The sequence below is a fragment of the Lagenorhynchus albirostris genome, chromosome 6 (genome assembly GCF_949774975.1).
Source record: "Lagenorhynchus albirostris chromosome 6, mLagAlb1.1, whole genome shotgun sequence".
NCBI classification, from domain to species: Eukaryota; Metazoa; Chordata; class Mammalia; order Artiodactyla; family Delphinidae; genus Lagenorhynchus; species Lagenorhynchus albirostris.
In genome coordinates, this window is record NC_083100.1 from 66,932,574 (window position 1) to 66,945,680 (window position 13,107).

The following is a 13,107-nucleotide window of genomic DNA, read 5'->3' on the forward strand; positions in this document are numbered from 1 at the left end:
TTCTAGAGTTTGACGAAGTGGAAGAACACATTATGAACTGGAAATTATATTTACCCCTTGCCCAGAGACCTCACAAGGTGACAACGTATCTTCTTGAAAACACAACATCTCCACTATGTCTTTGCTTACCCTGCCTTTGGATTTCCACTTAGCCTGGCGGAGACACTGGCAGCACCGCCCAGGGCAAACAGTATTTAGGTTTCTAAATCAGGCACAAAGCTGAAAATACACAAAAGTGGAGTGGTTGCTAAATAAATAGTCCTGCAGCTCCTGTCCATACTTTGTGGTGATGATGTCTTTGTAGAGCTCATAACCCAGTATCCTGGCAGTCAAGGAAAATAATATTTAATTCTTCAACTAATGTTTAATTATTAATTATTTTCCAAGAGGAAGCCACACTAAAAAAGTTGGTCTAGGAAAAGCCCTCATGAAAAATCTCAAAACTTTTCCATGTGACTCACTCAGAATCCCTTAAAAAAAAAATATATATATATATATATATACACACATATATATATATGTGTGTGTGTGTGTGTGTGTATCTTTAAGTTTAAATTGACTACTAACTTATAAATTAAAAAATTTTAAACTGATTTACCTCTTTTTTAAAGGGGGAATTGAATAGAATTACTTTCTAAATTGTTTACTACAAAGGTCTGCTTATGTTCTCTTTGGGGCATTAGAAATCTCAATAAGTGTTTGCCATTTCAGTGCTGCAGGCAGTGTGCTGAGGACTTTCTCTATATTACTCCTGAGTACACATTACTACCACCCCATTTCACAGATGAGGACCTAAGATAGAGTGAGGATAAGTAACTTGCCCTGGATCACACAGCCACTTAGTGACTAGAATGGGAATCAGCCTAGGTGGTCAGCTCTATCTTGATAGACTGCCCCACATTTAGCAAAAGTAGCACTTTGCTTGGATTGTAGGACAGGGGAGTGATGCTGTAATTATGTACCTAAACTAAAAAAGGAATAAAAGTTATCATAACTTTACCCCATAAAATATGAAAAGTGCATGAGGCAAGCTTTGTTCTCAACAGGCCTCACACCTCAGGAGCAGTACAACAGGAGAACTTTCCACAGATGGAGGCCTGACCCACATTTCCCACCTGCACATCTCTTACTTTGCTTTTAGTTTTGCATCTAAACTAGTGGAGCTCAATCCCCAAAACTCTTCTTCTTTCCTCCTAGACTGAATTACTGGGACAGTGGCTGGTGGAGGAGCCCTGGTATGTACGGTCTCTGTTGCAGGAGCTGAAGGGCCTTGTTGGCAGAGGTGCTCGCAGGGGACTCTCCTGCTCTGAGGACACAGCCCTGCCTGGGCCTGAGTGTCTGTGGGAGGCTGGGAGATGTCCTGCAGTGAAAAGACTGACAAGGTATCTCTTGTCAGAATTTAGATTCTGAAGGGAGCTGGTTTTGCGGGGGACAGCCAGACCAACAAAACATACAAAGAAAAATGACAGTGATATGTGTTTTGAAGAGAATTAAAATAGGGTGATGTGATAGCAACTGCTTTGCTACTGTAGATGAGATCCTTGAAAGTCTACAACAAGCTGAGATCTCAGTGATGAGGAAAGTTCAAAGGGAAAAGCATCCCAGGTCTTGGGAACAGCAAAGGCAAGGCTGTTAAGACTGGGAAGGCTTATGGATAATAGGCCTACAAGAAAGCCAAGCCTGCTGGGGCACAGGGGGCTATGAAAGCGCTGTAAGGGCCTGAGAGGGCCAGTCTTGTTGGGCTTCATTCAAGGATGAGGCTTTTGGGATTCATTCTTAGAGCCGTAGGAAGCCTTTGGAGGATTTAAAACAGGGAATGAATTGATAGTTTATGTTTTAAAATGATCACTGTGGAAGTTTTTGGAAGAGATTGGATTGTGGCGTGAGCGCAGAGGCAGGGAGACTGTAGTGGCGTTGCCGGTGGGAGGGGGTGGTGGGTGGACCTGGGATGGTTGTAGTGGAGATTGAGTATATGGATGCAGCATCTATTTCGGACTAAATGTGGGCAATGAGGGAAAGAGAGGACTCGAGTTTAATTCTTAGGTTTTTGGCTTGAGTGGGGCTGTTTATTGAGATGGGAAAGACTCAGGGAGGAGAGACAAAGATTTCACTTTTGTCATTGTCAAGTTTAGGATGCCTAATTAGATAGCGACTGGGAGATGTAAAGAAAATGGGTAGCAGTACCCAGGTAGGGTGACCCTGCAATTGATTGTGCAGCCGGGGACACCTTTGAGAGTGAAAGGAGGGTGGAGTGGGATTTGGATTTTAAATACTAAAGCTGGGACAACAAAGGCAAATCAGGACTGTCTTGGCAAAGTGGAATGTATGACATGTAGGAATCTGCTTCCAGGCAAAGATTTCAGGACTGACAGTATCAGATGTTTAGAATACTACGAAGAAGTCAAGGGAGATAAGAATGGAGAAGAGGCCTCTTCTTCAATATCCACCAAAATAACGAGCATCACTCGTGATGATAAAAGCATAGGACAGCCTTATCTTAGTGGGGTTAGGGGGTGGCAGCCAGATGGGTGTGGACTTCTGAGTGGATACAAGGTAAGAAAATAGAGATGGAAACTACAGTTACTCTTTTAAAGAGGTTTTGTTGTGGCCAGGGATGTTGGCGAAAAATATCTAGAGACTCAGAACACTGAGTCTCATCAAAACCCGAAAGGAAGTCCCAGAACTTCCCAGTGGAAGTTCTCAGTTTTATTTTAGGCTACAGCTGCGTGAGATTCAATATTGCACATATGGAAGAAGAACTAATGCTTCTATTAGTGAAAATAATGCTTCTATTAGTGAAAATAATGGGACATGTAATTTTGGATCAAAGTTTCTTTTGTTTTTATTTGAATAATCTGTATTTGATTTTGAATATCCTAGAAAGATCTGAATTGTTGCAAAGATGAACTTTGATTTAAAAAAGGACTGACTATAAAACTTACCCTTTCAGATTACACTTGATTCACATCAGGGCTCATATCGTTCTGGATTAGTGGGGTGAAGCCGTGTAACTCAAGTGTCAGCTTCCATTAACTGTATCGGGGTTTCCATGTAGAAAATGGTGCTTGTCTTGAACCAACTGGAGCATCTGCAGGGAATTTACCTGTTTCTTTTTCCTTTTTACAAAATTAAATGACTGATCTTTTCTTGAATCTGATTTCTTCACACTATCTACAAATAATTTTTTCATTACTATTATATGGATGTGTTTCTTAACACTACCATCTAATGATTAAATTATCTAGTAAGTTGTTGCTTAAATTTTTAAAAAAATTGCCTATGTTGAGAATCTGCAAGTATTTATAACTTTATAAAGGAGACAAAAACATTGAGTTCTCCGGTTTTAAAATTGCTTGGTAAGGAGTTACTTTTAAAACTACCGTGCAAAACACATTCTCTTCAGAAAAAGGACCTGTGAAAATGTTACACGATCATTCCCGGAATGATTTTGTAAGACCAGTGAATTCCTTCTTTTACATATTTGCCAGAGGTAAGGAGTGCCTGGCACTTAACACACATGATAAACAGAAGAGTCAGTAACAGGACAGGAAAGTCGGTTTAACATTCTCAAAGTGTAAATAGTCAAAGGAGCAGTACTGTTTCATAGAGACTTTCTGAAAGAATTGTAAGTATATATGATTTGTAAAACTTTTATAGTAATTTCACATTTTCTAATCATCTGCTTTTAAAAATGGTCTAATATTTTCCTTTGAACTATTATTACTCAAAAATTTTTAACGTGTGTGAGAACCATCAGAATTTTTATAGAAAAGGCTGAAGATTTTTTGGGTTTTTGAATTGATGTTTTGGAGACTAAATTACCTGATTTCTTTTCCTTGACACATTTAAATGTATGGGCAATGATGTGACTTATGCTTGTTTGAGAAGAAAAAAATTATATAATAATTCATTAAACTCCATGTATATATAAAATTAATTACTGCTGTTCATTTCTGTTCTTGATAACTTTCGAGCCTTAAGATGTGGTAAAATTTCTTCAAATTATCATGAACATTTCAGTAAGCAGTATGATAATTATACTTACCTAGGGTTTTCACTTTTACAAAGTACTAATCACTTTCTTTTTTAATACTCACAAGAACCCTGTAAAGCAGACTTTGGATGTTTTCTTCATTCAACATCAGTAAACAAGAAAGCTGAGATTCAGAGGTGTGAAGTTACTTAACAGAGAAATTCAAACTAGAATGAAGCATTTTGATCCCTAGATTTGGGCTCTTTCCCTTATACCGTCCTGGCATGGGACCTCTCTGTATTAACACCCCTTTAGGTAGTGAGTAAAAACAGCATTTAGTAAAATTTACCTGAATTAAAAAAAAACGCACGCAAAAAACCCAATGGTTAACACATTACTCTTAGAGCAGACCCTGAATGTAATATTAACTCTGTCAGCATGTAATGGGAATAAGAAAGTTGCTAGTGGAAATTCTGACTTCGCTGGTCCTTGATTACATATAACCTTGCTTGCTTAACTAACCAAAGAACACGGCTTGACTCATCACTTCACTTAGAGTACTGTACTTCTTTTGTAAAAATGTGAAAATATGATTTGTAAAACTTTTAAAATAATTTCACATTTTCTAATCATCTGCTTTTAAAAATGGTCTAATATTTTCCTTTGAAAATATTTATTCTCTTTTTAAAGGCCATACTAATCCCGATAAAGATGTTAAAAAAATAAAAATAAAATAAGGGCCATACTAACCTCATCCCTTAAATAGAGCCTGGCATTATATAATCTTAGATGAAATGTGAAAATGAGTCTTTTTGTATATGATAAAATTTGGGGGTAGAATATCTGTGGAGATTTGGTGACTTAAAAAAATAAGATGAAAAATGTGAGCTAGCATTGTCTTGTGGTGGAAACAATTTTTTTCTTGCTTTATTGAGATATAATTGACATATAACATTGTGTAAGTTTAAGGTGTACAGCATGTTGATTTGATACCCTTATTTATTGCAAAACGATTACCACCGTAGCTTTAACTAACACCATTACCATTTCTTTTCCTTATGGTGAGAACATTTAAGATCTACTCTCTTAAAACCTTTCAAGTATGTGATAGATTATTATTGGCTATAGTCACCATGTTGTACGTTAGATTTCCAGAACTTATTCATCTTATAACTGGAAGTTTGTACTCTTTGACCAACATCTCCTATTTTCTCTACTCCTTAGCCATGGTTAACACCATTTAGTGTCTGTTTCTCTGAGTTCAGCTGTTTTAGATTCCACATGTAAATGGTATCATACAGTATTTGTCTTTCTCTGTCTGATTTATTTCACTTAGCATAATGCCCTCAAGGTCCAGTCATGTAGCCACAAATGACAGGATTTCCCTTTTTCTCCTAGCTGAACTGTATTCTGTTATATATATGTAATAGGTTATATCTATAAATATATCTATATCTATCTATCTGTGTCACATCTTCTTTATCCATTCATCCATTGATAGACATTTAGGTTGTTTCCATATCTTAGCTATTGTGAATAATGTTTAAATGAACATGCAAGTGCAGATATTTCTTTGATATCCTCTTTTTATTTCCTTTGGATATACCCGGAAGTCGTATGCTAGATCATATGGTAGTTCTGTTTTGAATTTTCTGAGGAAGATCCATACTGTTTTCCATAGTGGCTGCACCAATTTACCTTTCCACCAACAGTGCATAAAAGTATTACTTATAACATAGATGTTTAATATTTAAAGAAGTCTTCTTAGAAATGATAAGATTATAAACACCTTAGAGAGTAGAGAAGAAGTAACAATTATTTGTACCTAGGAAAGATTTTACATGTTTCAAATTATAAATCAACTTGCTATTATAAAATATATCTTAAATCTGGAAAATAATTTGTGTGATAGAATCAAAGTGTTTATATATATATATATTTTTTTTAACAAGGGCTATGTTTCTAAATACCTTGTAGAAATCTGACTTGCATAATTCAAATTTAGTTTTCCCATGGAAATAAATACATGAGATTTATATTTTTCCAATTTCACTCACAAAGAAACCTTATCATACTTAAGGTTCACATAAGTCAAAATAACAAAAAATGCAATATCATATTTTATCTCCCTTATTTGTTATTGTTATTTTCTCCCTCTGGTTAACTGCTGCTAAACACACACTGAGGATTAAAAACTAAACAAATCCATTTATCCATGTAGGCCATGAGGTCAGATAGTTGAGTCTATAAATAAGCAGATTTAATGATGCCATTAATAAGGAAGAGGAGAATGTACTTCTCCAGTGTCTTGTTTACTTCCACTAAGCATATGTTCTTTAGAAAGCAAATTACTGAATCAGATGGAATAGGAAAAACTAAGGTGAGTAATAGAATTATTTAACACAAAGTCATTATACATTCAACATTAAGAGCATAATTATATTCCATGTTCATGTTTGAAATGATTATGCATTAATCTTTAGAATTAAATTTGGGTATTTTCTGCAGAATCTTGGAGTTATATAGTTATGACTTTAAATGGATTGTGTGGATGCCTTCTTATCACTCATTAACCTTGTCAAAAGAAAGAGGAGAGTTATTTGTACAAAGACAGATTGCAGTGGTTAGTCTATATATATATATGGAGATGTACAACTAGAAACTCATTTTTTCTAAACCCCACAGTTTCAACCTTCCCACAGTGCTGTCCCTGGTAATGACTCTCTTTCCCCCCTTTCCTTTTTTTTTTTTTGAACTTCAGCCTATTGTCAATTATGTCATTGAACTCTCAAGTCATATGGAAAGTCCCTGGTAATTCTATTTGTCAAGGTAACTTGTTTGTTAACAGTTTTCACTTTGTAAAAAATGTACCTACCGAACCTCTTCTTCCCCCCCCCCAAAGAGAAACTCTTTGGAAAACAATGTAAAACTGTTGTTTAAACAAACAAAAAAATTGGATGGAGTATTAAATTGATGACTGGTTACATTTGATTGAGGGTTTCTTGGTTTTTTTGTTTGAGAATTACTCTTGTGGAATCACATAAAGATGATTTACCAGTTTTCATAGTGAATTGGAAAAAAGGTTGTTGGTCAAAGTTACCTGTCATTTCTTGAAGGGCAGATATCAATACATTAAAAGAGATCTCATCTAATTCATGAAAATATGCAATAGTCTATCGAAGAGAAATAGTAAAAGGATGTCGTTTTGCTTTTGAGATAAAATATAAATAACATTCTTTATCTTTTCTAGTTTTTATTTTTTTTTACTTTTATAGTTTTCCTAAATGTAAAAATAACATGGGAATGGTGCTTAAGAAATTTGGGGGACAAAAAGGAGAATGTAATGGTCTTTTTGTGAGATCACTGCAATAAATATATCCAATTAGTTTTTATTTTAGGATCAAAAAGTGAATGTGTTGTTATTATTTTAGCTCTTTTATCTTGGCATTTATAATAACAGGACCACACCTATTATACCAGAATTCTTGTGTTAAAAAAAAGTTGTTAATGGCTTTGATATTCTAAAAGCTATTTTTGAACAAAATGTTTGCTAAGACTTTGTGCTGTATTGACCACCAGTACTTGGCATGTTATATATGCCTTTGTTTCTAGTTCCACCTATTTCCTCAGGGAAAGTTTATATAAATGAGACTACTGTATATTTCTTTGTCATTTCCTTCTGTTGTTTCTCAGGAGGAAGAGTTGCAATGGATTTTACAGTATTTCTACACTACATTAGCTACCTTTCTGTGGAAATGAAACATATGGTAGTTTTGAGGGCCTGGAATAGTATTCTGGGTTGCTTAAATCAGGCAGATGACACAAAATTTACTTTTTAGAATGTGGGTGATTTCCTTTATTTGAAAGGACTGTGGTTTTATACAGCACAAAGGCATGGTTCTGATGAATTCGTCTTTAGCATACACGTCTCATGGTTTTCTTCAGGTGAGTCAGTGCTTCTTTCAGATGTTGTCCCCAAGAAAGTAACAATAAATTGTATTTATTGGATAGGTTCACACAATGTTGGTTTTTTTCTTTCCAATCTGTCACTCCAAATAGAACTTTAAGATCTCCGATTGTTGTTTCATCAGAGCTGGATGCACACAGTAGGAGACTGAGCAACAGAATGGCATGGGAGAAAGGAGATGGGCTTGGAAATGAACTACCCTGGGTTAAACCTAGATCTGCAGTTCACTCACTGTGACTGAGGACAAGTCAATTCTCCTCTTGGGGATTTGTTCCTTATGCTGTAAAATACAGATAACAGCTACTCACAAGGTTGTTGTTAAGAATTAACCGTAATGCATACATAGCTTCCCGCCCATTGTATCTTAATAGATTGCACTGTTGATGTTATTAATGGGTGCTTTACCAGTGCTCATTGATTGATCAAACTAAAGACACCTAAAGAGAAAGGAAGAACAAGGTAACATTTGGGACTTTTTATGTGTAGTTGAGTAAAATGGGACAATAATAAACTATTAATTTTTTGAGTACAGGAACTGATGTATTTTTTTCTGTACCCAAAGCTAGTGTAGGTGCTGAATAAATGCTTGTTGTATGAGAGTGTGTGTGTGGGAAACTAGTGTTTCTTTACCTCCTGGTGCAGAGTTCTTTCTCATGTATCATAACCTTTAACTCTGTATGATTACTCCATTAAGGGAGCTCATTTTAATTAATCTATAATTTCACCTTTTTCACAAACTGAGATATAAAGTACATTCTTACTTGCCGATGATTGCAGGAGAATATATATAAAATAATTTCTTTGGAAGAGTTGACTAACAATGTAAGAAAATATTAGTAAAAGGTAAATGACTTTATGTTAGACGGGAGGAGGAAGAGAAAACTGTTTTAAAGGGCTATAGATGTTAGGAATCCTAGTGGTTGTTTGATTTTTTTTTTTTGTGGTACGCGGGCCTCTCACTGTCGTGGCCTCTCTGGTTGTGGAGCACAGGCTCCGGACGCGCAGGCTCAGCGGCCATGGCTCACAGGCCCAGCCGCTCCGCGGCCTGCGGGATCTTCCCGAACTGGGGCACGAACCCGTGTCCCCTGCATCGGCAGGCGGACTCTCAACCACTGCGCCACCAGGGAAGCCCTGTTAGATTATTTTTATACATTGCTTTAAAGACAATCAGATTTTAGTACGATTGGGAATAATTTAGTCCTTGTACAAGTTTTCCTTGTTTTCTGAGAATCAGGGTCAAATGGTGAAAGGAAACTGTCATTTCATACCAAATATATCAAATGTTCTATCCTAGTGTGTTTCTAAGAAATAAGGTTTTTTTTTTTAATTGGGAAAACATTTGAGGACCTGACTCTATGTGTGTGTGTGTATCTATCTGAAAGAGAGAATTCATTCATTCAACAATATTTTATTAAGCACCTTCTTTGTGCCCAAAATATTCTAGATCCTTCAGGATATAGCACTAAACCAGAGAGTAGAAGTGCCTGGACTCAGTGAGCTTTCATTCACTAATCAGAATTCACTAATCTGAACTAATCACTAGTCAGAATTGTGACCATTTAAAGTAAGGCATTGGAACATTACTGTCATTGTATGAAAAGTATAGAGTATGTAAACTGGGATCTCTTTGCTTAGTATACCATTATGTGCTTGCAATAAAGAAAGAAATACCTAAAGATGATTAAGGAAATAGGAAGGCCAGCTCTTTCACAGAGATCTTTATCTCTGTCAATATTCTTTGTCAATAAATATTATTTGGTTTTCAGTTTCGTTGTGATTTTTTAGTTATGATGGCACAAATAAGATTTTTAATAGATTTTTTACTTCCCTTTACTAAATTATTTTATTTACTTGGGGATTGAAAATAGTCATGAAAGCATTTAATTAATAGGAATGAATTGTTTCTGGGGGAGGGATAAATTGGGAATTTGGGATTAACAGATACATACTGCTCTGTATAAAATAGATGGACTGCCGGGACCTGCTGTGTAGCACAGAGAACAATATTCAGTGTCTTGTGGTGGCCTGTAGTGGAGGGGAATCTGAAGAATGACCTGTGTGTGGTGTGTATGGCTGAGTCACTTTGCTGTACACCTGAAGCACTGTGGGTCAACTATACTTCAATAAGAAAGCGGGGGTGGAAAGAGAAATAAATTGTTTTAGGTAATTCTTCCTTGGATAAAAGGGATTATTTCTACAGAAGGTTAAAAATGATAGTTTCTGGAGAGTTATACTTATGTGTTTATATCTCACTACTGTTTAGATTATTATTCTATTGAGAGAAAAATTAGTACCATTTCTGACATGTTTGATCTGACCCATAGTGTTCTAATTTTTTACTATCTGTCTTATAAAATTCAGCGGAAATTAAGAGACAGCTGGTGTGATTTTTGCTTGGACTGCAGGTGTTTGGATGAACTAACTAAATTGAGTTTTGGGTCACAGTTTCTTAAAAGATTTGTCACTGAATGGATCAGAGTTTTCCAGGAATCTTACGTCTAGTAATACTGTAGAAGCTCTTCAATTTTAGTCAGCTCAGTCACTGGGTCAGGTAAGATTTCGATTCCCTTAGTAAAACATGCCGAATGGCTCTCCTGGCACAATGAACCCCCAAAGCAGTAAGCTACTTTCTAGATTGCCTGTACATGCCTCTTGTTCTGTTTTATCAAAAACTTGTTTTGACTGTTTCCTAACCTGTTAAGGCCTGTTTTTCCAGTTACTTATTGTAATAATGTAATTAACCTAAATATTATAAACACATGATCTGAATTCATTAAGAGAGTTGTCCTATAAAAGCGAAGTTAAATACTTCAGAAAGAATCTGGTGAGCCAGCTACCCTGCCCCTCCAAAAAAAAGGTACTATTGAATTCTATGTGAATGAGACAACTGAAAGAATGAAATAAAATGCTAAAATCAAGGAATTTGCATTCGAATTGCTTGCAGGTGTCTTGAAATCCTTGGCTTACTTAAAAAAGTTAGAAGCGGAAGGCAAGCCTTTATGTGCTAATTATACAAGAAGTACAAGGTGAAAATTTAGTCAGTGGGCACAGCTGCAAATACAAACATTTCACTCGACATCAATGAATAATTTATCTGTGTATTTTAAGTTAAAATGGCTAAGGTTTACTTGAACTTTGATTTCCCACTTTAAGTGGTTTTTAAAGTAACTTGATTAGAAATGTTAAAGGATTTTTGTTATATTTGCATTCCTTTTTTATCATTTTCCTAAATGTCTATTCTCAAACTGTTTTCTGTAAGATAACATTAATATCTATTCTATTTATATATTTAAAAAGTCGATAGATTTTTTTTCTCCAAGTGAAAATTTTAAATATATAAGAAAAATACAGAATACATTTATGCAGTTTTATGTGTGAGTTTAAAAGTACAGTTTGGAACTACACTTTGTTGTATAAGCAATACTTATGGGGGAATCTTATCTTTTCTGGGTTTAGGTAGGAAGCTAGTATATAAGTTAAATGCAGTTATGCTGTGTTTCCATTACACCAACTACCTCTTCCTTTGTTAGATATGTTAGTCTATTCAATGATTGTTACTTTGTATCTTGTCTTAAATATGTTTAATTATATTATTCATTATATTTATTGTATATTTAATATTTATACTAACCCATTGACCTGTAGTTGAAAGAAGAATGGCTTAATGGAAAAGCAGAATCTTATGGTCCTTGAGCTGTTTTAATTATAATCAAAATGTTTCTTGGATAATCCATTTGTGTCTGAAGCTCTGTTTGGTACAGTCTACATGTGGCTTATAATTCTTGAATATCTATTGGTCTTTCCTTAATATGTGATCATTTTAAATGCCAGTGACTTCAAATAACTTTGAGGAATCATGACTTTAAACTATTTTCTTGTGCCTGGTGGGAATTGGGAGGAATTATTACACTGAGTACTAGGGAGAGGCTATATTGGTTTTGTTGTGAAGTCTTCACATGAATGATGTACCAAGAAGGGGTGTGTATAGACTTGCCTGTAAATGTTCATAGCAGCATTATTTACAATAGCCAAAAAGTAGAAACAACCCAATGTCCATCAATTGGTGAATGAAGAAGTAAAATGTTGTATATTCATACAATGGAATTCTGTTTGGTAACAAGAAGTAACAAAGTACAGATACATGGTACAACATGAATGAACCTCAAAAGAATTATAGTCAGTGAAAGAAGTCAGACACAAAAGGACACATATTGTATGATTCCATTTATATGAAGTATCCAAAAAGGCAACTATATAGAGACAGAAAGTTGATTAGTGATTGCCTAGGGCTTGAGATGGGTTAGAGTGAGGGCAAAGATATTAGAAAGAAAAATGATGATCTTTGCGTACCCGAAGCACTTACTAGGAATAGTAGAGTGGAAGAAGTAATAAGGACTTTTGTTTTTAAATATATCTTCTGTGCTATTATTGTACCTAACAGAATTAATAGTTCCTTTTGCATGTCATCCAACACCCAGTTTTTATTTAAATTTCTCTAACAGTCTCTTTGTCCAAATTGGATTGAGTTTCACACATTACTTTGGTGGTTTTGTCACTTAAATCTCTCATTCTATATCAGTTCTTACCCCCGCCCCCATCTTTTTCCCCACATTTTCAATTTGTTAGAGAAACTGGATTGTAGACTATCCACATTCTAGATTCTGCTAATTATTATGTTTGGTAATTATTAAACAGTTGAACTATTTGAGCATAATCAGAAAATGACTAATTCTTCATCCAAAAGAATTAATTTTCCACAGAGCTGAGAGCAAGTAAGCTAGCATTTAGGAGCCTGTAGCAATTGTTTAAGATAGAAATCAGCAGTCTTTCAGAAATTAGCAGCCTTAGGTGTTCTAAGACTTGATTTATTCTGTTATATTGCTACATTTCTCCTGGTAATAAGATGGATGGAAGACAGTGGGAAACTGTGAATCATTCTCCCTGAGGAAGGTGAAAGGGGCCTAACAGGTGGTTGGCACAAAGAACCCCCCCCCCCGCAACGTAAAAGCAAAAACCATGGGTCCGGAGTTTGAAAGTTGTGCCACTTAGTGAGGGAATAATTGAAGGAAGTCTTGGCAGAATTCTTGGGTTTTAATTCTTATTTTGTTGTATATGAAGTAATGTCTAGGTTGATCTTTTAATGCTTTATTCTCCAACAAAAGAAACT

The 13,107-nt window shown here is 35.4% G+C and overlaps 1 protein-coding gene across 5 annotated transcripts in view; it reads left to right on the forward strand.

The window, feature by feature from the left end:
* Nucleotides 1–13,107, forward strand: part of COBLL1 (cordon-bleu WH2 repeat protein like 1) — a 160,704-nt gene that overhangs the window by 63,440 nt on the left and 84,157 nt on the right. The gene's annotated exons all lie outside the window — the stretch shown is intronic.